Below are 23,654 nucleotides of genomic sequence, written 5' to 3'. Positions count from 1 at the left end.
AGAGGCTCTTTAGTTCTTCTTCACTTTCTGCCATAAGAGTGGTGTCATCTGCATATCTGAGGTTATTGCTATTTCTCCTGTCAATCTTGATTACAGCTTATGCTTCATCCAGCCCAGAATTTCTCAAATTGCATATAAGTTAAATAAGCAGGGTGACAATATACAGCCTTGATGTACTCCTTTCCCGATTTGGAACAGTATGTTGTTCCATGTCTGGTTCTAACTGTTGCTTCTTGATCTGCATACAGATTTCTCAGGAGCCAGGTAAGGTGGTTTGGTATATCCATCTCTTGAAGAAATTTCAAGTTTGTTGTTATCTACAAAGTCCAAGGCTTTGGCATAATCAATAAAGCAGATGTTTTTCTAGTATTCTCTTGCTTTTTCGATGATCCAGTGGATGTTGGCAATTTGATCTCTGGTTCTTCTGACTTTTCTAAATCCAGATTGAATGTCTGAAAGTTTATGGTTCACGTACTGTTGAAGCCTGGCTTGGAGAATTTTAAGCATTACTTTGCTAGCATGTGAAAGTGAAAGTGAAGTCGCTCAGTCATGTCTGACTCTTTGCGACCCCATGGACTATAGCCCACCAGGCTTCTCCGTCCATGGGATTTTCCAGGCAAGAATACTGGAGTGGGTTGCCATTTCCTTCTCCAGGAGATCTTCCTGACCCAGGGATTGAACCCAGGTCTCCCGCATTGTAGGCAGATGCTTTACTGTCTGAGCCAGGGAAGTCCATGTGAGATGAGTGCAATTGTGCAGTAGTTTGAGCATTCTTTGGCATTGCTTTTCTTTGGGATTGGAATGAAAACTGACCTTTTCCAGTCCTGTGGCCACTGCTGAGTTTTCCAAATTTGCTGGCATATTGAGTGCAGCGTTTGAAATAGCTCAACTAGAATTCCATCACTGTACTAGCTTTGTTCATAGTGATGCTTCCTAAGGCCCACTTGACTTTGCCTTCCAGAATGTCTGGCTCTAGGTGAGTGATCACACCATTGTGATTATCTGGGTCATGAATATCTTTTTTGTATAGTTCTTCTGTGTATTCTTGCCACCTCTTCTTAATATCTTCTGCTTCTGTTAGGTCCATAACATTTCTGTCCTTTATTGAGCCCATCTTTGCATGAAATGTTCCCTTGGTATCTCTAATTTTCTTGAAGAGATCTCTAGTCTTTCCCATTTTGTTGTTTTCCTCCATTTCTTTGCATTGAACACTGAGGAAAGCTTTCTTATCTCTCTTTGCTATTCTTTGGAACTCTGCATTCAAATGGGTATATCTTTCCTTTTCTCCTTTGCCTTTAGCTTTTCTTCTTTTCTCAGCTATTTGCAAGGCCTCCTCAGACAACCATTTTGCCTTTTTGCGTTTTTCTTGGGGATGGTCTTGATCACTGCCTCCTATACAATGTCATGAACCTCTATCCATTTTAATTGTTACACAGCATTGAACAACAGGATGTATCACTATTTCTTGAGTCATTTCCCTATTAATTTAAGGCTGTTTCTAAACATTTTCTTGTCATAAATGACACTGTAATGAACACCTTGAACTATCTGATGGACAAATACAAGTGTTTCCATTGACTAGATACCCAAAAGTGAAACTCCTGGGCTGGAGGACATGCCAATATTAAATTTCGGAAGACAGTGTCAAACTCTGTCCAAAAAGCAGGAATATTTAAGAAGTTATCAGGTCTTTAGAGTTAATCATAAATGTTGACACTGGAAGGATTCTTAAAACCGTCCAGTCAAAATCTTTTGTTTCCTAGTACAATACTGAGGCTTCTGGAATCGGTGTCACGTGGTCCAGGTCACGTGGAACAGGAACACTTCCTGTTCCTTTTTCTTTGTCTCTCCTTCTAGTATTTCCCATTTTGTCTATTGGAGAAGGCAATGGCACCCCACTCCAGTACTCTTGCCTGGAAAATCCCATGGACGGAGGAGCTTGCTGGGCTGCAGTCCATGGGATCACTGAGAGTCGGGCACAACTGAGCGACTTCACTTTCACTTTTATGCATTGGAGAAGGAAATGGCAGGTTTCCTGGTTTTTCAGCCCAGTACTTTCTTCAGTACATGTCTTATGGGGCAAAAATCAGACTTGAATTTGGGAGTAATCCTTCCCAGCAAAATAGAGATGTTTTAAAAATAATTAAAAACATGTTTTTTTTCCTTTGGATTTTTCAGTAGTGCTAAGAGCAATTCAGATTTGTGTTATGAAGCAAATATTCAGAGTGGAAAGATAACTCTCAAAGAAAACAGGCAGATTGTGTATCTAACACAATGCTGTCAGTAAAACATGCAAATGGAATCTGATTTCCTTATTAAATGATGTTGGCAAAGGAGACTGCAGTTCCATCCTCAGATGCCCATGAAAAGTATTCCAATCGCCACACTAAGCTACTCAAATTATCCTCTGCCGCATAACAATCAACTCTGAGTTAGTCGGAAAACAGATCATTTTATTATATTCCCAGTTCAGAGGATCAGGCTGTTGGGAAAGGTACAGCAGAGGTACCTCCTCCGGGAGCTCAGCCGGGAAGACTCAGTGCTGGGGGTGACAGCAGCTGGGGCCAGATCCAGAGAAAGACACGCCCTCTCTCACGCCTGTCATCTGAGATCCCAGCTGGGGCTGTTGGCCAGAGCACCCCCACAGCATCTCCAAACAGACCCTGTGCTTCTTTACAGCATGACGACTGGGTCCCAGAGGCAAGTGTCCCAAGACTCACCTTCCACTAACGGCAGTGTAAGAAGATCGGGAGAGCCACTGCCACAGAAATAAGTATAAAACTGGACAACCTTAACAAAAACAACCATCTCAGGCCACTGGAAAATGACCAAAGGTAGAAGCAAACTTGAGACGTACTTACTCATGAAAACTGCCACTGGGTAGGTAAGTTCAATCACTCTTGGCTTTCTTGCCTAACGGAATCCCCAGATCAGGTAATAAAACCCTCAGCTTTTCCTGCCTAAGATGATGGTCTTTTCATCAAATTTGGAAAAGTTAAAGCCATTATTCTATTGAACATGTTTCCTGTTCACTTGCTTTTCCTCTCCTTCTAGAGTCTAAGTAGCTAAGTTATGTCTGCCTCTTGTGACCCCCATGGGCTATAGCCCACCAGGCTCCTCTGGCCATGGGATTTTATGGGCAAGAATACTGCGATGGGTTGCCATTTCCTTCCCCAGGGGATCTTCCCGACCTAGGGATCAAACCCAGGTCTGCTGCATTGCAGGCCAGTTCTTTACCAACTGAGCTTCTGTTGAATACACTTCCTGTTCCTTTTTCTTTGTCTCTCCTTCTAGTATTTCCCATTTTGTCTATTGGAGAAGGCAATGGCACCCCACTCCAGTACTCTTGCCTGGAAAATCCCATGGACGGAGGAGCTTGCTGGGCTGCAGTCCATGGGGTCGCTGAGAGTCGGGCACAACTGAGCGACTTCACTTTCACTTTTATGCATTGGAGAAGGAAATGGCAACCCACTCCAGTGTTCTTGCCTGGAGAATCCCAGGGACGAGAGAGCCTGGTGGGCTGCTGTCTATGGGGTCGCACAGAGTCAGACACGACTGAAGCGACTTAGCAGCAGCCGCAGCAGCAGCAGTGTACTTAATGTTGTCCACATTTCTCTGAAGCTCAGTTCACTATTGTATGTTCTTTGTTCATCAGATTGTATAATCTCTATCAATGTCTTCAAGTTCACTGATCCTTTCATCTTCCACCTCAAATCTACAGCAGAGCACCCCTTGGTGAAATTTTCATTTTAGTTATAGTACTTTCCCTTATGGCAGAAAGTGAAGAAGAATTAAAGAGCTTCTTGATGAAAGTGAAAGAAGAGAGTGAAAAAGTTGGCTTAAAGCTCAACATTCAGAAAACTAAGATCATGGCATCCAGTCCCATCACTTCTTGGCAAATAGATGGGGAAACAGTGGAAACAGTGGCTGACTTTATTTTGGGGGCTCCAAAATCACTGCAGATGGTGATTGCAGCCATGAAATTAAAAGACGCTTACTCCTTGGAAGGAAAATCATGACCAACCTAGCTGCTGCTGCTGCTGCTAAGTCACTTCAGTCGTGTCCGACTCTGTGTGACCCCACAGACGGCAGCCCACCAGGCTCCCCCGTCCCTGGGATTCTCCAGGCAAGAATACTGGAGTGGGTTGCCATTTCCTTCTCCAATGCATGAAAGTGAAAAGTGAAAGTGAAGTCGCTCAGTCGTGTCCGACTCCTAGCAACCCCATGGACTGCAGCCTACCAGGCTCCTCTGTCCATGGGATTCACCAGGCAAGAGTACTGGAGTGGGTTGCCATTGTCTTCTCCAGACCACTCTAGACAGCATATTAAAAAGTAGAGACATTACTTTGTCAACAAAGGTCCGTCTAGTCAAGGCTATGGTTTTCCCAGTGGTCATGTGAGAGTTGAATGTGAGAGTTGGACTGTGAAGAAAGCTGAGTGCCGAAGAATTGATGCTTTTGAACTGTGGTGTTGGAGAAGACTCTTGAGAGTCCCTTGCAAGGAAGTCCAACCAGTCCATCCTAAAGGAGATCAGTCCTGGATGTTCACTGGAAGGACTGTTGTTAAAGCTGAAACTCCAGTACTTTGGCCACCTCATGCAAAGGTGGTGAGTTGACTCATTGGAAAAGACCCTGATGCTGGGAGGGATTGAAGCCAGGAGGAGAAGGGGACAACAGAGTATGAGATGGCTGGATGGCATCACCAACTCAATGGACGTGAGTTTGTGTGAACTCTGAGAGTTGGTGATGGACAGGGAGGCCTGGCGTGCTGCGGTTCATGGGGTCGCAAAGAGTCAGACACGACTGAGCAACTGAACTGATCGTACTTTCAACTCCAGAATTTCCATTTAGTTCTTTTTATATAATTTATATTTCTATTGAAATTTACTATTGTATAAGGTCTCATCATCATACATTCCATTACTTCTTTTAGCACCATTTTCTTTAATTCTTTAACCATATTTATAATAGTTGATTCAGGATCTTTGCTAAGTCCAACATCTGGGTTCTCTTAAAGGCTTTTCAGTGCCTGCTCTTTTCTCCTGCATAATGAATCACATCTTCCTGTTTCTTTGCATGTTTCATCATTTTTCTTTGAAATAATAGACTATAGCAGCTCTGCATACTGATTCTTCACCGAAACCTCTTTGGGTCTTGTTTTTTTTATTGTTGTCTGCTTGTTTATTTGTTTAGGGATTTGACTAGATTATTTCTATGAAGGCTACTTCCACCAGTGTGCAGCTTCTAAGGTCACTCCTCCTCAGAGGTTACAGTGGCAGACATGCTTACAATCACCCTGCAGTGGCAGTTGTTTTATCAGGACTTTCTTTGATTGTTTCCTTCCTTGGTCTCTTTTTTAGCTTCCTGTTTATCTGCCTCTGTTGGAATCATACCCAGATCTTAGCCTCCACAAATTGCTAGCTGATTTTTCTATTATTTTAAACAATATCCTATGTCACAAATTTCTCCACAGCCCAATCCAATTAAATTCAGACCTCTTCGCAAGGACAATCCTTGAGGCCAGCCTTTGAAGCTTGTTGCAGTCCCAGGAGGGCTCTTCTTCGCTGTCTCTTTTTCACTCTCTCAGTTATATATCCAGCTGCTCTACAGTTTAACTTGTTGCTATCATGGCATTCTAACTTCTTCATAATTATTGACTATCAAAATCCTCACTGGTTTTTGTTCATTTGTTTGCTTTGGGGCCATGCTGCATGGGTTGTGGGATGCTGGTTCTCCAACCAGAGATCAAACCTGGGGCCCCAACAGTGAAAGCACCCAGTCCTAACCACTAGACCACCAGGGAAGTCCTGAATTCCCACTGTTTTTGATAGCATTCTTAGGTTTACCACACTCTATTTCAAATAAAAGCAGTGCCCTTAGGGAATTAAACTGTGGTGTTGGAGAAGACTCTTGAGAGTCCCTTGGACTGCTAGGAGAACAAACTAAAGACCCTCCCCCCTTAGAAGAGGAACTCTGCCAAATCAGGAGACTTGAAGAGGAATCTAAGGCCAGAGGCCACCAGGACTAACCTACAGAGTTGTGAAGACTGTGTATTCTCCTCACCAAGCTATGTGCCCATGGACCCCATGGAGCTTGTCAATCCAGAAGAAGCAGCAAAGTTGTCTAACATGTCCAGGTAAAGGGACCTTTCTTCTCATTCACACAAAGGCACCAATATACTTGCACAGCTTCAGAAGCCACAGAGACACCAGCTGACAAGTTATGTAGAACGAATCAACCATACAGAGCAGCAGTTCCTAGTTTTGGTTGTTCATTAGGCTCATTTGGGGAGGTGTTGAAAAATATCAATGCGATGATGGTCCCACCCATACCAATTAAGCCAGATACTCATAGGATGGGACCTAGCCAGCAATATTTTTAATAACCCCTCAGGGGAGTCTAATGTACAGTCAGGACTGAGAACCACTGCTCTAGAGCTTGGAGCCAAGGGAATGGGATTCTTTGTCCCCAGACACCTCAAGAGGATATAAGCAGATGACTGAGTTCCAGTGTTGGCAGCTATAAAATCCTCTAAGTGAATAGTGGGTAAAATTGGCACAGCAAAGGTAGTCAAATTACAATAAATAATGTCTGTCCTAAAACTGTCCACTAGCAGTAAGAAAAACAGACAATGACTGCTGCAAACATAGTTTCCACACACCTCCCCCCGCATGTGGGTCCTAATTGCTATGGCTCTCCCAAGCCAGGGTGCGTCCCCTCCTGTCATGGTGACATACACAGTGGCAGATTTGCCCACTCCTTTGACCACATAGAGACTCCATGCTATTCTTGGCATCGATATCGTCAAAGGCTGTCTTTATAGAGGCACTAATTCCCAGTGCCAGGAAAGATGGTACCTTATCCCAGGGACAGACTCTCATCCTTTAACGAAAGGAACTCTGCTTCATTCCCAGAATTTTCTGGCCCCCAAAAAAGAACTCAGCACAGAAATAAGTCATTGGAAAAAATTAGTGATGAGAGAATTTATGAAACATTGAGAGAATTCTCTAGGTCAATTATGATTTCTTCTTCAAATCTTGGATGTTCAGGCTGGGAGGGAATCCTCTCTGTGTTCCATAAATGTTTCATTTCCTCCCTTCCGTCTTTCAGAGACTCAAGACTCACCCAAAAAGAAACTTGAGACATTCAAGTTGAAAACCTTAGTGAAGAAGATCTTACAAACAAGGGGAGGCAGATACATGGCTTATGTGACCCACTCCCCCATCCTTTACTGCCTCAAATAAACGAGACTGGTTCACAGTGCTCTTTCCTGGGTACCCACCTCCAGGCAGCCACTCCAGAGTTGAACAATGAGTAGAAACTTCTTTTCGTTTGAATCAAATCAAAAACAACTTAGTACAGTGGGAAAAGTTTGTCCAAGAATCAGACATGTGTTCAAATTCTAGCCTAACTACTCTAGATTTGACCTTTAAAGGTTCTTCCATCTCTCTGCATGTTGTCTGTGAAATGGGAAAACTGATGCCTACTGGGGTTATTGGATTAATTGATCTCAGTGTTCCACCTGAAGTGTACCTGGTATATATCAAATACTTTCCCTGCTTTCGCTCCCCACCTCAACACAAAGACGTGTGTGTGTGTGTGTGTGTGTGTGTGCATGCAGACATACACACACATGCTTCTTCCCAGGAGAAGAAAATGAATGAAGCCCTAGGGATGATATGACTTGCTCATTAGTGACACCATGGTCAGTGACAGTTCCTAGTATTCAATAGAGGAGACTCCTTTAATAAAAAATGACTACCTCAACTCAGGATAAATGGCTTTTAAGTATTACGTGGATTGGTCTGGTGAAAAAAAATTTGTTCTTTCCACACAACTGCCCATTTAGAGAAAAAACACACTAGAGGCCATTGTGTGCAAAGATTCTGGGCTAGGCAGGTTTTTTTTGTACAATACAAAGAAAAGGACTGGATTCCCGTGCCTGCTGATGAAGCTTCTTGGAAGGAATGTGTCACTCTTTAAACGATTAAAAAAGACATTTCTCTCAGCGGCCTTAGCTGGGTTTCCCCTCTTATCTTTCAGAGTGCCTGGCACATAAGGAAGTGCCCCCAGGAATTCTAAAGTCATCAGGAGACCCGCGCAGATCTGAGAAAAGCCTCCCACCCTCATCCCCTGCCTCACCCCCTGTATTTTTCCATCTCCCCAGCCCTCCTGTTTCCTGCATTTTTAAAAACTTCTTTATATTTATTCTAGCAGTAGCCTGCCATACAATAAGAGAATGGGGGAAAATCTCATTAAAATTATATCAAAAGGAAAAAGATGGGAGTAGAGCCTGAAATTCCCGCGATCTCCACACAATAACCTAATCAACTAGAACACACGGGTTAAATGGAGTCCACCCTACGGTGAGCCCAGATGATTAAACCCGCTCGCAGGGAATTGCTCCCTTCAGGATACCTAGTGGTGAGCCATATTAAAATGCAGCCATGAAAATACCTCACTTTTAAGAGCACTTTTAACCTTCCCATTCACTTTCACAACTATTTATCTTACTGACTTCTGCACAAGGACCCTGGGAGGTGAGTAAAGTTATTGCTATTATCCCATTTCAATAGTTACGGCAAGGGAGGCAGTAGGGTTTCACTGAGGTCCCCTGGTTAGTTATGGGAAAGACAGACTAAGAGCTCAATATTGGTTAAAACAGACCCAGGCCGAAAAGATATCAGATGACTGACCTAAAAATTATAGTAGCATCTTCCTTATCCTCAGCTTCTCATTTGAGCTTGATATGAGCCTGAGTCAGTGGGAGAACTCAGCATTTGCCCCAAACTGAAAGTTAGGGTTCTGAAATTCATCTTAGCCTGGAAACACAGGAGTAACCAGAATATCAGAAATCTACACGCACACTGTCACAGCCAGTAAACTGAAGAAATACACCTCTTACTAATTTCATACTGATTCCTCCAAAGCTAATTCATACTAGTTTCAGTCAAGGCATATTTTCTCAATCAAAAAATATTAAAAGTAGAAATGTGTGGGTCAGTTGGAAATTTGGAGAAAAAAAATTTAGCCTTAAAAAATGGCCCCCAGATACTAAAGGTTTAGAAATCACTTCAGACTATTTCTTTGCTGACCCTCCACTCAAAATTCACCAGCGCTGATTTCCATTCCTTCAGGGGCCCGATCTCTGCTTTAAAATGATAGTAAGCTAATATGATAATATAATATGTATTAATAATTTAATGCTTACCCTTGCTAGGTAATATATGTGCATTTTAAAATGGGTCTTTTTAGACAACACACTTTAATCCAAAGCAAACTGCCAAACCCATCGCTCTCTAGCTCTGACCTCTCACCTGAGTTTCCAGACCTGTATATTCTTAGCTTACTAAACATCTCCACTTGAATATCCCAGAGGCATCAAACTCAATACTTTCAAAATTGATCCTCTATTTCCCTTCTTCATCTCAGTCAGTGACAATACCAACCATCCATTTATCAAAGCAAAAACCTGGGAGTTTTCCTAGGTTCTTAGTACCCCACCCCTAGTTTATAGCTGGATCAATCCATGTAACTCAGCATTTCCCAAATTGTGCTTTCCAAATATCCTGTCAATAGTCAAGGTAGTTTCCTTGACTAAACAAGTTTGGAAAACATGGAATCAGACAAAGTTAAACCTTTATTATAAGATTTAAGAGTTTCTAATACATTGCCTTACATTACAAATAGTCAAAAGGAAAACGTACCACCTAGTATTTCCCAAACTCATTTGCCCAAGGAAACATTTTCCCTGCATAATTATCTTGCAGGATCTGTGTTTTATAGAACACATTTTGAGAAATACCATGATAAGATAAATTCAAATTGTGTTTTATTACCATGAACTGTCTCATGCAATGTCTGTGACATACATAAGTAATGTACATATTTTTTAAAAAACTGAAATACTAAGTAATTATAGGATTTGAATGCCAAAAATGTGAAAGAAAATATGTCTTTCCAAAAATTTATTCAGAAATCCTAGTCAAAATAGCACCGATATTTTGAGGGCACTTCATGAAATGTGTTTGTACATAGGAATGGGAGAAAGTACAAATGGATGGATGCTCAACACAGGGAAACAGGAGTTGTCTCTGAGCTATGTTGTGTTAAAGAGGAAGCGGGACTTCCCCGGTGGTCCAGTGGTTAAGATTCCATCCTTTCAGTGTAGAGGGCAGGGGTTCAATCCGTGACTGGGGAACTAAGATCTCACATGCTGTGGAGGCAAAAAAAAAAAAAAAAGTGGAGAGGAAGAGAGGAAAGCTGTCAAGGCATATTTTGTACCTGTCTGTATGGTTTGCTATAGCAAGCATATGTTACATTTGTAATTTGTTTTCCTGAAACATCAATACAGGGAAAAAAAAAAAAAAACAAATAAAATGCCTGGGATAGAAAATACTATTTTAAAAAATCAATCTGAAAGAATAAAAATGCAAGAGGAGCCAAGATGTTTCTTAAAAAGTAAAATAACTTGTGAGAACTTGAAACACCAATTTTTGTAATGGCTTTAAAGTTATTGTCATTTTTAAAATGAGAATGGCATGGTTACATAGACAAACAGATGAGTGAAATCGAAAATAAATTCCACAAATAGAATCAAGGAGGTATGAAATTCAGGGTAGAGTTAGGGTTGTATGTCAAAGCAGAAGAGAGATAAACTCAGTAAATTTTATTAAAACAAAAGATCGGCTATTTCTCAAATAAATAGGCTGTATTCCTAACTTTTTCATACCAAAATAAATTCCAGATGGATCAAATATTTAAAAGTTATCCACAAAGCCATGAAAATAATAGAAGAAAATATGTGTAGTTGTTTTTATAAACCTGGTTTATATGCTCTAAAGAAAAATCATGGTAAGGTTAAAATACAAATAACACATAGAGAAAAATGCAACATATATGATAGAGGGTTAACATCTTAATACACATAAGTCCCCTTTCAAATCAGTGAGAAAATGATGACTATCAGCAGACCCAAAAATTATAAGCCCCAAATCTTAACTTTAAAATTAAAGTTAAAATCAGAAATCACAAGCCTTTCATAGCAGGAATACTGAGAGAATATTGAGAAAACAAATCACTGAGCAGGGCTGTAACATTTTTTTAAAAGATAAGGAAGAAACTGCAGGAAATTTAAAACTCAGATACTTATATTTAAAACTTAGATGATTATATTTAAAACTAAGGTACTTATATTTAAAACTCGGATAAAGATAAGGAAGAAACTGCAGGATATTTAAAACTCAAAGAAATTAAGACTAAAAATACTACCCAGGTTGGAGTGAAGGTTCTTTCTTATCATCTTAATGCTTAATCAGTATCTTTTCATTATAAAATTGAACCCTGGATAGGTCATTTGCAAGAAGCTCTCCTGTGAGGGTCTAGTTTATAAATAATAGTGGTTTATTATTATATAACCTTTAATACTGAGATTAATATGTATGCTTATTTGCTTGTTATAGAAAACTCTATTTATTCATTATACATTTGTTATGTAAGAAATGAATTTAAGTTAATTTGTCAATATAATACTTAACCCACTGATATTTACTGACATTTTGAATAATTCAAATAGGAAGGAAGGGAAGAAAAGAGGGAGGGAGGAGAAAGGGAAGGCAGGAGAGAAAGAGGGGAAAAAAAGAAAAGCCTGTTCCAATCTTCCTAGAGTGAGAAAACCAGCTTTTTTTCTTCCTGTAAAATTGCAGTGCAAATAAAAACGAATGGTAATTACAGTCAAAACAACACAAAATTTCAACTTTTTTTCTCAATATGCTTTAATACAAAAATTGGCAAATATGTATCTATATATATTATATCAGTCAGGATTGCTTTTGGCTGAAAGCTGCAGAAAATCTAATTAATTACTTCAAAGGACAAGATGTCTGTGACAGAAAATTCTAGGGACTGATTCACCCTCTCACTAATGTCTCTATGATTCTCTTGCAAAAACTACCTCCTTAAAAAAATTCAAAGCAATTGGGAATCTGGGACAACCCTGTCAACCCCTAAAGGCTGAATCATATCCCTCCTTAAGCCCCTAGTGCACACATCTAATCCTAGCACTTGTCACAGTGGTCTGTGATTCTCACTTTTCACTACTGTTCTTATGAAAGACAGGCAGAGAGGGGACTTCCATCTGACTTTTAGGGCCAGACAAGTGCCGGGTACATGCGGAGGGCCTCAGTAACTGTTCTTTGGATGATGAATACTAGAAACAGCCTCTCAAGCAAGTGGAAAGAGTTAAGCAGCCCATGCACTTTTCATCATCCCTCAGAAACTGCTTTGAACCTTGCAGCTAAGTGGGACAAAACAAAAGGGAACCCGTCTGTATAACAATAAGGGAATTCTGAAATTCTAAAGCCAAAAGCAATGGGATCTTTCAGAACATCAACTGGAAGCCCACACAACGAGACCAGAAAGGGCACAGAAACACTGGCCTTGCCAGGTAGAGTCCAGTAATAACCCTGAAAAATTAAGCCCAAACTTGTCCTTGCTGCCAGCACCACTTTTCACATGCAAGAGAAGGTGTGAAACAGTTAGGGGAATGCTTCATTCTCTTCCTTCGAGTTTCATAGGAAACCCCATTTCACCAAAATCAGACCTTCTGTCTTTTACCCTCTCCCTTCCTTGATAACCAGCCCCGGGATCCCTTTACTGACCCTCTTGGAGAAAATTCCTAATCAGTTCTCCATTATGAGAACTTTGCTCCTACAGGTTTAGCACAGATTTAGATTTTGGAAAGACAATAATCAGAGACTGGTGGCTCAGAGGTTAAAGCATCTGCCTCCAATGCGGGAGACCCGGGTTCAATCCCTGGGTCGGCAAGATCCCCTAGAGAAGGAAATGGCAAGCCACTCCAGTATTCTTGCCTGGAGAATCCCATGGACGGAGAAGCCTAGCAGGTTATAGTCCATGGGGTTGCAAAGAGTCGGACACAACTGAGCGACTTCACCTTAGAGTCTGGCAAAGAGGGAGATCCTGAAAGGGTGAGAAAGATGAAAAGAGAAATGAACATTGGTGCAAAATTTTTCTCACCATGTTGTTCTAATAAATCTTTGCCCTCTTGCACGAGTTCCTCCAGGAACTGGATCTCTGTCCTACACTAGATTTTTGAAATAGTAATTCTCTCCAGCCACATACCCCCATGGTTGTATGGGCACTAAATATCTCAGGCTTGAGTTGGCAGGCCCTTTTTCAGAGCAAATTTCTTGTCTCAATAAAGTGGGGATCACTTAACCTGGGAGACCCTCAGAATCTTCCTTCTGCATATACAGCCCTCTTCACCAGAGAGAGGCTGGCTGCAGGTAAGACTATTTCATGTCAGAGTTTCGCTTCAAGATGGTGAGTCTTGTGACTGGCAGGTTCCCCAGCTCCATCGGCTCCCTTCCTCCTCAGTTAAATCTGGGAGGGTGCCTGGTGCCAGAGGTGAAACAATTCTCCCATGATTCTCGAGTCTCCTAAGTCAAGAAGCCAGGAGTCAAGAGTCAAGACCTGCATCTGTCTTTCCTTTCCCAAGATCCCCAGGTTTGTCATTATCAGCTGTGGTTCTCTACCATCTACCATGAAAAGTTCACTTTCATGGAAAGAGAAAAGGAAAGAGAGGGGAACTCATGTTTCTCAAATCCTTGGCACTATCTTCAAAGTGTTGCACTTCCAAGCCTGAGCATGTTTTGCAGACGAGCCATTCTCCCCCAGCCCGTGGGCCCCAGGCTCCTGCAGTAGCTCTGTGCCTATTTGCATGCTGTGTGTTGGGCCAGCATTAAGAAAGAGGAATTCCACCTGCTTTTCCAAAAAGCCCCAGAAGTGTCCCATGGGACTTATCTGTCGTCCCCATCAGGCTTGTCAGGAACTGTGATGGAGCCATGAAGTTCAAGTCTCCTTCCCTTTCTAGAAGACTTTCCTGAATATCAAAAATTTCATCTCTTCTATGGATCCCATTAAGGCGCCCTCCTTCTGTTCTCTGCCCACCTCAAGCCCTCCTCTCCTGCTTCCCTCTGCTACCTTTTTCTGAGTCTGTCCCTGAGGATTAAAGTACTCTGCAACACTCTTAAACCCCATTTCTTCCCAATCCACTTCAACCTCCATGGTTACACTCCCAAGAGTCTCCCTCATTTTTGCCCACCCACTCCCTGCCCAGGTCATGGCATCTGCCTCAAAATAGTTACCCTCTAATTTGAGGGGGAAATCAACCTCCCACAAACTTCCTTGAGAGGCTTAGAAACCCTGGATCTGGTCCTACTCGTGGTAAGCACAAATTGTGGTTTATAACTCTTTATTTTTACAAACCCTTTATTTGTTTTTATATCAACTCAATTTCTACATTGATACCATATTCTCCCAAAGTGTTAGAAATTCAGTCTCAGTCATTTTAGAATCCGCCTGCTTCCCCAGGGTTGTGTTTAAATTCTAAGGAGGCCTCAGAGTGCTAGCATGTTCAGTGCTCATATGAAGCCATGAAGGGTCTGTTCTTTAGTCTTTTGTGCCCCTCTTGGGCCCAATGGCTCTCTCCCCAGCTGCCACGGCACTTGCTGGGGCACAGGAACCCCTTGTTTTGGTGTATCACTCTGTGACTCAGAAACTTCTGCAAAGCTGTTCACAGTCTCTGAAGACTGGCTGTCTCACCATCTCCCCTGGAACTGTCCAAACAGCAGGGCACTCAGCCCTCTCTCCAGCATGCTTCACCATCTCTGCTCTCCTCCCTTCCCCAAGCAGTCCCTTCCATTCTCCCAATCTAAGGGAATCTTCCTCTAGTCCAACAGAAAACTTTCCTCAAACCTTATTCTACTAAATCCTATCTGTATCCCAAATCTTCTGGGTTCTTTCCACGGCTCAGATTTTAGAAACCAAAGCTACTACTTCCTCTTTCTCTTTGATACCTTGTCATATCCTTCCCTTTGGGCAATGACTCTACAGGACTTAATAAGGTAAGGCAGTACAGGAAAAGAAAAAAATAAAAGCAAGGGTGAATGAGAGAAAAACATCTGTTAATATTTTTAAATGCCATCACATTTGTATCTGCTTTTATTAATACCTGATTTGGAACTGTCTTGTTCTTAAATCTCAGGAGATATTAATTGAAAGATGCCTTCCCTTCAGGCTCTTTCCCTTGTTCTCAGATCATGAGCCTTGCTCTTTGCTTATGCCCAGCCTGGAAGTCTTTTATACCTTTACCAAGAAGGCTATACCCATTTTGATAGCAAACACCTCTCTCTCTATTATTACACCAAGCATTCTTCTGCCTACAGCTCCTGGACCACTTCACATTTCATTAGGTGCTTCATCAGGAAGGGAAGAAGGGAGTAGCTCAGAATGACTGCCTTCATTTGCTGATTTCTTTGTTTTGCACCAGAAAGCATTTCTGCATCTCAGTTGGCTATTCAAGAGAAACCCCTCCTGTCAATTCCAATTCCACTCCATTTACTGGCAAACACAGTTGAATGAGCTGTTTAAGTGGGGTTGTTATGAAAAGAAACAAATTTGAATTTGCATTTCATATTCTTTCAATCATTTATTGGTTGGGGTAACCCATATCTTGACTTTTCCCCTCTACCCTCCAGAATCATCAAGAGAAAGTAGTAGGAAAAGTAGCTCAGCACTTTTTGCAAGACCTGATGGTGATTACTGCTTACTGTGCTGAACTGATCTTCATTAAGGACGCGTGCCCTGGCTTCTTATGATAGCCTTCAGACCTGTGAAGGTCTCTGGGTCTAGGGGCACCACTCTCTGGAGCTAAAAGAGACCAAGCGTGATTTAAGAGGCCCCACCATATACCAGGTATTCTACCCTCATGAAATCCCAAGGATTAAAGTCACATTTTCGGCTGCTTTCGGAAAAAGTCTTAATTATTCACTATTTGAGTGATTCTTTGGGGGGTTGTTGCAGGCTCCTTAAAGGTCACTATTAGAATGTACATTTGTGGCCTGCCTGCCATGGGGCGTCTCCCCTAATTTTCTCTCATCAGCTTAACTAACCGTCACCTAGTAAGGCTCAGAGAATCTAGCCTGCAAAGGAAAAAAACTTTTTGTAAAGAACCTCTGGACTCTACCACAACAGTGAAAGGATAGAGGTTGACTATCCATTATTCAGTCACCTGACCATTAAGTTCATGCACAGATTCCAGGAGAATGTACAAAATAGGCCCTTCTTTAGAAAACAAAGTGTCTGTCTCCTCAATTAAACCTAGGATGCTAAGCACAAAGCGATCAAGGTAGTCACCCTCTCATTCCAGGACTGGACTTTGTTACCAAACCCATATTGTTAAGCCAGTCCTCTCCCCGTTTACTCCATTCTTATAACACTTATTTCCACCTAAGTTTACGCAGCTGTTTTGGTGATTTTCTTACACTTTTTTTTTTAAATGAAGAAGGGCTATATTAGAAAATGAGGGTGGTGTATCTCTAAAAAACAAATAGAAGGTTATAAAGAACTGACGTGGTATCTAAAAGTAGATTACAGAACAAAAGCCTAGAGACAGTGAACATAAAATTAAAGGGCAGCATTTGGAGGTCCTTTAATTGCATGGTAATTGGGAGTCAAAGCAGAATATATTTAGAATCCACAAGGCCTATTAGGAGTCCAGAGGACCAATAGCAAGTCAACCAAAATTAGGAAAAGAAATCAGACTTTAATTGTAAACAGAAGACTAATCATTAGCTGTTCCCTTTCCCTGGAGTAGGTCATGGATAGCTGCCTGACATTTTACATTTTACTTTAAGTACAAAAAAAAATTACACAAGTAGCCTCCTCATTAGTAAGTTTTTCTGTGTTAGGAGTCATCAGAAATCCAGCTCAAGCCCAAGATTAGAAAACATCTTCCCAGTTCCTCCACAATAGCACACTCCTTAAATTGTCTCGTACCCACCCCAGGTCTGCAGGTGGACAGGGGAATCCACTTTGCATATGCACATGACAGCTCACCTGTGGTTTCATGCCAAGTCACCACCTGATATGCAGACCAACTCCATGTACATTGAAAATATACTCAGTCAACCCAAAGACTGTTATAAATGTGTCTCACTGCTAAAAAGCAAAGAACCCTCTTCAATAGCTGCCAGGTTCATATAATACAGGACTTCCCTGGTGGCTCAGATGGTAAAGAATTTGCCTACAATGCAGGAGACCTGTGTTCAATCCCTGGGTCAGGAAGGTCCCCTGGAGAAGGCAATGGCAACCCACTCCAGTATTCTTGCCTGGAGAATTCCATGGACAGAGGAACCTGGTGGGCTACAGTTCACGGAGTCACAAAGAGTCGGACACCACTGGGCAACTAAGTATGGCACAGCATAGTTCATTAGAGCAACCTGCTGTTGAGTTAGAAATGAAGTTATGACATCATTGAAATAGCAGATTATGCTGGAAATTACCAACTACTAGTATATGGAAATGGAGAAAGCAATGGCACCCCACTCCAGCACTCTTGCCTGGAAAATCCCATGGACGGAGGAACCTGGTAGGCTGCAGTCCATGGGGTCGTGAAGAGTTGGATATGACTGAGCGACTTCACTTTCACTTTTCACTTTCATGCACTGGAGAAGGAAATGGCAACCCACTCCAGTGTTCTTGCCTGGGGAATCCCAGGGACAGAGGAGCCTGGTGGGCTGCCATCTATGGGGTCGCACAGAGTCGGACACGACTGAAGCGACTTAGCAGCAGCAGCAGTATATGGAAAACAGGGTCTTCCCTGATGGCTCAGCAGTAAAGAATCCACCTGCAATGCAGGAGATGTAGGAGACGTAGGTTTGATTCCTGGGTTGGGAAGATCCCCTATAGATGGGCGTGACAACACACTCCGGTATTCTTGCCAGGAAAGTCCTGTGGACAGAGGAGCCTGGTGGGCTACAGTCCATGGGGTGGGGGTGGGCGGGAGGCCAGTCATAAAGAGTTGGACACAACTGAAGCGACTGAGCAAGCATGTGTGCAATATATGGAAAACTGCCCCAATCTCTTGACCTTATTTGGTTTTACTTTAATATTCTACTGCTCCTTTGTCAGATCCATATACTAATCTGCTCTGTGTAGGTTCTAGGAACATTTCTATGGTGTTAAAAAAAAAATAGAACTAGGTCTACTTTTTAATTTTAGTTTACTAAATATTAAATTATTAAGTGTTTTTTAAGCTTTTCAAGGGGGCCCACAAAATTCATATCCCAAGGATTTTGTGTTACATAGTTTAAAAACGGAGAAGGCAATGGCAACCCACTCTAGTACCCTTGCCTGGAAAATCCCATGGATGGAGGAGCCTGGTAGGCTGCAGTCCATGGGGTTGCTAAGAGTCGGACACAACTGAGTGACTTCATTTTCACTTTTCACTTTCCTGCATTGGAGAAGGAAATGGCAACCCACTCCAGTGTTCTTGCCCTGAGAATCCCAGGGACGGGGGAGCCTGGTGGGCTGCCATCTATGGGGTCGCACAGAGTCAGACACGACTGAAGTGACTTAGCAGCAGCAGCAGTTTTAAAAAGACTGAATTAAGTCTTCCATTTAACAATCACCTCTTGGGTATAAGGTATCATGACTGGCACTGGAAAGACTACAGAAATGTATCAAGTGGCATAGGACTAATATAAGAAAACAATACCACAGGAGCTCAAAGGAAGAGAGATGGTCTCCAGCAAAATGATCAGGAAAGACTTCATGGAGGTGATAGGACAGGAACTAGACTGAGAAGAGTGAAAAGAGCTCCATTCAATAGCTGAGCAGATACTCCATTCATTTATTTAGCGGCTATTTCTTGAGCCATAACCTGTGCTGAAAACGTCATGAATGACAGTGCAGAGGCAGAAACACTCAAGAACGCTGGCATAACTACTAGCAGACGGGCTAAAGGAGGGCTGTGATGAGAGGGGCTGTCTCAAGGAACCGACGAGACTTGAAGTGACTCATGACGGGCCCTGAGTGCCAGCCTGAGGATTCTGAGCTTCACTTCTGAATAGTATGAAGCCATCAGACAATGACAATCAAGTAATCTAACCTCCTGGTTAGGTTTATAACTGGGAGAGGAACCGCAGTCTCAGGTTTAACTTAGGTAGAGAGAGGAGTCAAGGAAAGAAGGCAGAGGCTGCTAGAAATGTTTCTGGACCTGAAGACAGCAGAACTAGTGTTACCAGCTTGGAAGTCATGTGGAGATGGTGTTTAAAGCCACCAATTTGCAAGAGATTATCTCAGGAGGACAACTGTGTGGACTGAAGTGACAAGAAAAGAAGGTCAAAGAGACCACACTGGGAAACAGAAAACGGAAGGAGTGGGCAGTTGCTAGAAAGAGGAGACATGGGCGGAAATGGTGTCTTGGCATCCAGAAAGCAGAGTCTCATCAAACAGGGAGAGAACAACCCATCTTATGCTGCAGAGAGATCACCTAGGATAGAAACTAGAAATGGGCAATTGCGAGTACTTGATAAACCGTACGTGAGCAGCTTTGTAGTTTTGTGGGAGCTGAAGTGAGAATATTATGAATTTTGAAGAGTGAGTGAAAGGGAGGAAGAGATAAAAACCAGGCAGAATACTCATTGAAGAAATAGGGCTATAATGGGCTCTTGCGAGAGACAACAGCATCTTGGCCAAGGAAAGAATTATTTAAGATAGGGGAGATCTGGGAGCATTTATGTGTTTTCAGGAAGAAGCCAGAGAAAGGGAAAAACTAAAGATACAGGGAAAATCAAATCAACTGGTACAGTAAGAATGTGTTGATAAAATCTAGGAAATACATTAGAAGAAGCAATAGGAGAGCAAATGCCATGGTTTTCCAGGACCCCTGATACCTACCACCCCAGAGTCAGGCACAATATCAACACATTGAGAAAAAAAAAAAGACAAAGAGAAAAAAATGAAAAATTCCAATCAGGGCCAGGAGCATAAGACATGAAACACAGTTGTACAACATTTGTGATAAGAATCCTCACCCAGGGGGCCCCGAAGAACGTTATAGGATAACATCTCTGTACACGCCTTTTGCAGGCACCCCTTGAAAAGGGATTTCCCAGCTGGGGTTAGATGGATTTAGCCAAGTCTGTGGAAGTGACAAGAAGTAGGAGGAAGGTGCCTTTATCCCAGAAAAGCAATAAAGGGTAGGTTGCCTTGGTTTACCTACTCTTGGCCAAAGTGGTATAATTCTTGATGATATTTTAATTAAGTAGAGGAGAATTAGAGTGAGCAAGTAAAATTTAGCACATTGCCTAAATGACTTCCAGTAAATCCCTCAAAAAGTAACCCCAAATATCTCACAGAGAGATGCAGCAAGCTTACTGTTGAATTTCTAGGGTGAAGACTTTGAGGAAAACACAGGTCCCTACAAAATCTCCAGCTGTTCCCACAAAGGGCATCTTCCTACTGACCACCAAGCAAGGTTATGTTGTAAGAGACTCAGGCTGAGGAGGGGCCTGCAGAGAGGGCTACAAGCACTCCAAATTATCCCAGGGACTCCTGGTCTTGCCTATTAGAAAGTTAACCCCAATTCCTGCAAATGAGCCAGATTTGAAAACAGGCGTTTGGGAGCAGAAGCAGCCCCAATGCCACGGCTCACAAAGCAGCCAGGCAAGTAGCAAGTTCAGCACACCGTTCAAGGATAACAGGTATACCGAGTGAAATAAAGGCTGAACTGGGGATAGGGAGAGTATTTTACCCTATTTGACCTCTTAGGAAAGTCACCCAGGGTGTCCTGGGCGGGAGCGGAGCAGATAGGAGGAAAATGCGGACATGGCGCTCCCTTCACCTTCCCATATGAGTTGGTGGCCCTTGTTACGGAACTGAAATAGAAAAGAGAAAATGTTTCCCCATCACTTTCGCAGTTATCTTATTTGTCATTATTTTGTGTATCGTGCAACGTGCATGCTAAGTGCTTCAGTCGCGTCTGACTCTTTGTATCAACTGTAGCCCTCCAGGCTCCTCTGTTCATGGGGATTCTCCAGACAAGAATACTGGAGTGGGTTGCCATGCCCTGCTCCAGGGAATCTTCCTGACCCAGGGATCAAACCTGCGTCTCTTACATCTCCTGCATTGGCAGGCCAGTTCTTTACCACTAGAGCCACAGGGGAAGCCCTTTTAAATACTGGAGTAGGTCAATATTTGTCACATTCTCCTGCCTGGTCTCCACTATTAGGACACACAGAGCTCACAAACACTATAGGGGCAGCAGTATCTCCTCCAAATCTCTCTCAGCCTACATCCCTAAGGCTACCTTATGTCCCCCACAGACCACAGCTGCACAGGGATTCACCCCCAAAATTCCTGACAGCTCTTCTCAACCAGAGGATGTGAGTGGAATATATCACAACTTTGGGCTTCCCTGGTGGCTCAGAGGTTAAAGCATCTGACTCCAATGCAGGAGACCTGGGTTCGATTCCTGGGTCGGGAAGATCCCCTGGAGAAGGAAATGGCAACCCACTCCAGTATTCTTGCCTGGAGAATCTCATGGACAGAGGAGCCTGGTAGGCCACAGTCCATGGGGTCGCAAAGAGTCAGACACAACTGAGCGGCTTCACTGGAGGGCTAAAGTTCCCACATTGCATGGCATTGTTTATTTCAGCAACCCCACATTTCTGCTTTTAAAAAATTAAGTCAATCTGTCTATGAAAAGAGAAAATTATATGGATTGTTAATTCTGTTTATGCCTTTTTGCATAAAGATCATTGAGTTTTCAGACCACTGGTTTTACACATACATATACACATCACATTTTAGCAGCCTGAATGTGCTTCTTTGCAAATGTTAATATCTCTTTGCTAATGGGAATTCTTATAGTGTGTGTGTATATATATATATATATGCATATATGTACCATATACAATTTTTGAGCAATTTTTGCCTTACTTCCCATTATTTTCTAAAATAATGTTTTCCCTACTTGCAAACGGAACAGTTGTTCATTTCAGAAAGTAAAGGAAAGCACAAAGGAGAAAATAAAAATCTTTCATAAGCCCCTACCCAAGAATAAACACTCTCATTTTGGTGCATATACTTCTAATCTGGTTTTCTATGCATACATACACTTTTTTTCCTCCAAAATAGTATTATACTATGTATACTATTTTATAAAGGTTTTTTTTTCACTTAACATGTAACACATATTTTTCTATGTATTAAATGTTTTCAAAGCATAATTTTCAAGAGTTGCCTAATACACCATACTATGCATATACCTAAGGTAATTTAACCATCTCCTACTGTTGGATATTTAAGTTATTGCCAATATTTTGCTACTATTAGCCAAATTATGTTGAATATCCGCTTATCCTTGCTTAAATCTAAAATTATTTCCTTAGGGTAAAATTTTATAAATTGAGTTGCTGAATCATTGGGATTAGGCAATTATTAAGGCTGTCTATATATTGTACTAAAAAGCCTCTTGATGAAAGTGAAAGAGGAGAGTGAAAAAGTTGGCTTAAACCTCAACATTCAGAAAACGAAGATCATGGCATCTGGTCCCATCACTTCATGGCAAATAGATGGGGAAACAGTGGAAACAGTATCAGACTTTATTTTAGGGGACTCCAAAATTACTGCAGATAGTGATTGCGGCCATGAAATTAAAAGACGCTTACTCCTTGGAAGAAAAGTTATGACCAACCTAGATAGTATATTCAAAAGCAGAGACATTACTTTGCCGACCAAAGTCCGTCTAGTCAAGGCTATGGTTTTTCCTGTGGTCATGTATGGATGTGAGAGTTGGACTGTGAAGAAAACTGAGTGCCCAAGAATTGATGCTTTTGAACTGTGGTGTTGGAGAAGACTCCTGAGAGTCCCTTGGACTGCAAGGAGATCCAACCAGTCCATTCTAAAGGAGATCAGCCCTGGGTGTTCATTGGAAGGAATGATGCTAAAGCTGAAACTCCAGTACTTTGGCCACCTCATGTGAAGAGCTGACTCATTAGAAAAGACTGATGCTGGGAGGGATTGGGGGCAGGAGGAAAAGAGGACGACAGAGGATGAGATGGCTGGATGGCATCACCGACTGGATGGATGTGAGTCTGAGTGAACTGCGGGAGTTGGTGATGGACAGGGAGGCCTGGTGTGCTGCGATTCATGGGGTCACGAAGAGTCGGACATGACTGAGTGACTGAACTGAACTGATATATTGTAAAATAGCTTCTCAAAGAGATTATATCAACTTACTTTCCTACCAATAGGGTATAAAGTGCATTTCCCCCCATTTTCCAACACTAGATTGCCCACTATTTTGACCTTCTGTCTTCTTGGAATAGAACTTGTTCTGACCATTGTCTCTAAACCAGTAAATGAATGGCCTTAGACCTGTCAGGCAAAACTGGCCATCAACATAATAAATCTGATGACCAAACGCTATTCTAAGGTGTCTCTCATCCTCTCACTTTCTATGGCTAATCTGTCCTTTTTCATCCACACAAAATATTTCTGATCATCTATGTAAATGCTCTTAAGTAAAAATAAAGGCAATTTCAAACAGTTGGGGATAGAGATTCCAAATATGATTCTATAAAATGTAATGAGGTTTTGAATTGTAAAACTCTCAGTTGAGGGGAGAGTTCTCAGCAATGACTGTGATACTAACAGGAAGATCTAAAAAGTAAACAGCTCAGATCCCTGAACGGACCTCTGAGGAATGAACGCTGGGTAAAAGCTAGCAGGAGTGAACAGAACAATATCAGAGTAAACAGACTGTACCGATTCCAAGAGATAAGATTG

This window comes from Capra hircus, chromosome 24, assembly GCF_001704415.2.
Source record: "Capra hircus breed San Clemente chromosome 24, ASM170441v1, whole genome shotgun sequence".
NCBI classification, from domain to species: Eukaryota; Metazoa; Chordata; class Mammalia; order Artiodactyla; family Bovidae; genus Capra; species Capra hircus.
This window is presented reverse-complemented; position numbering follows the sequence as displayed.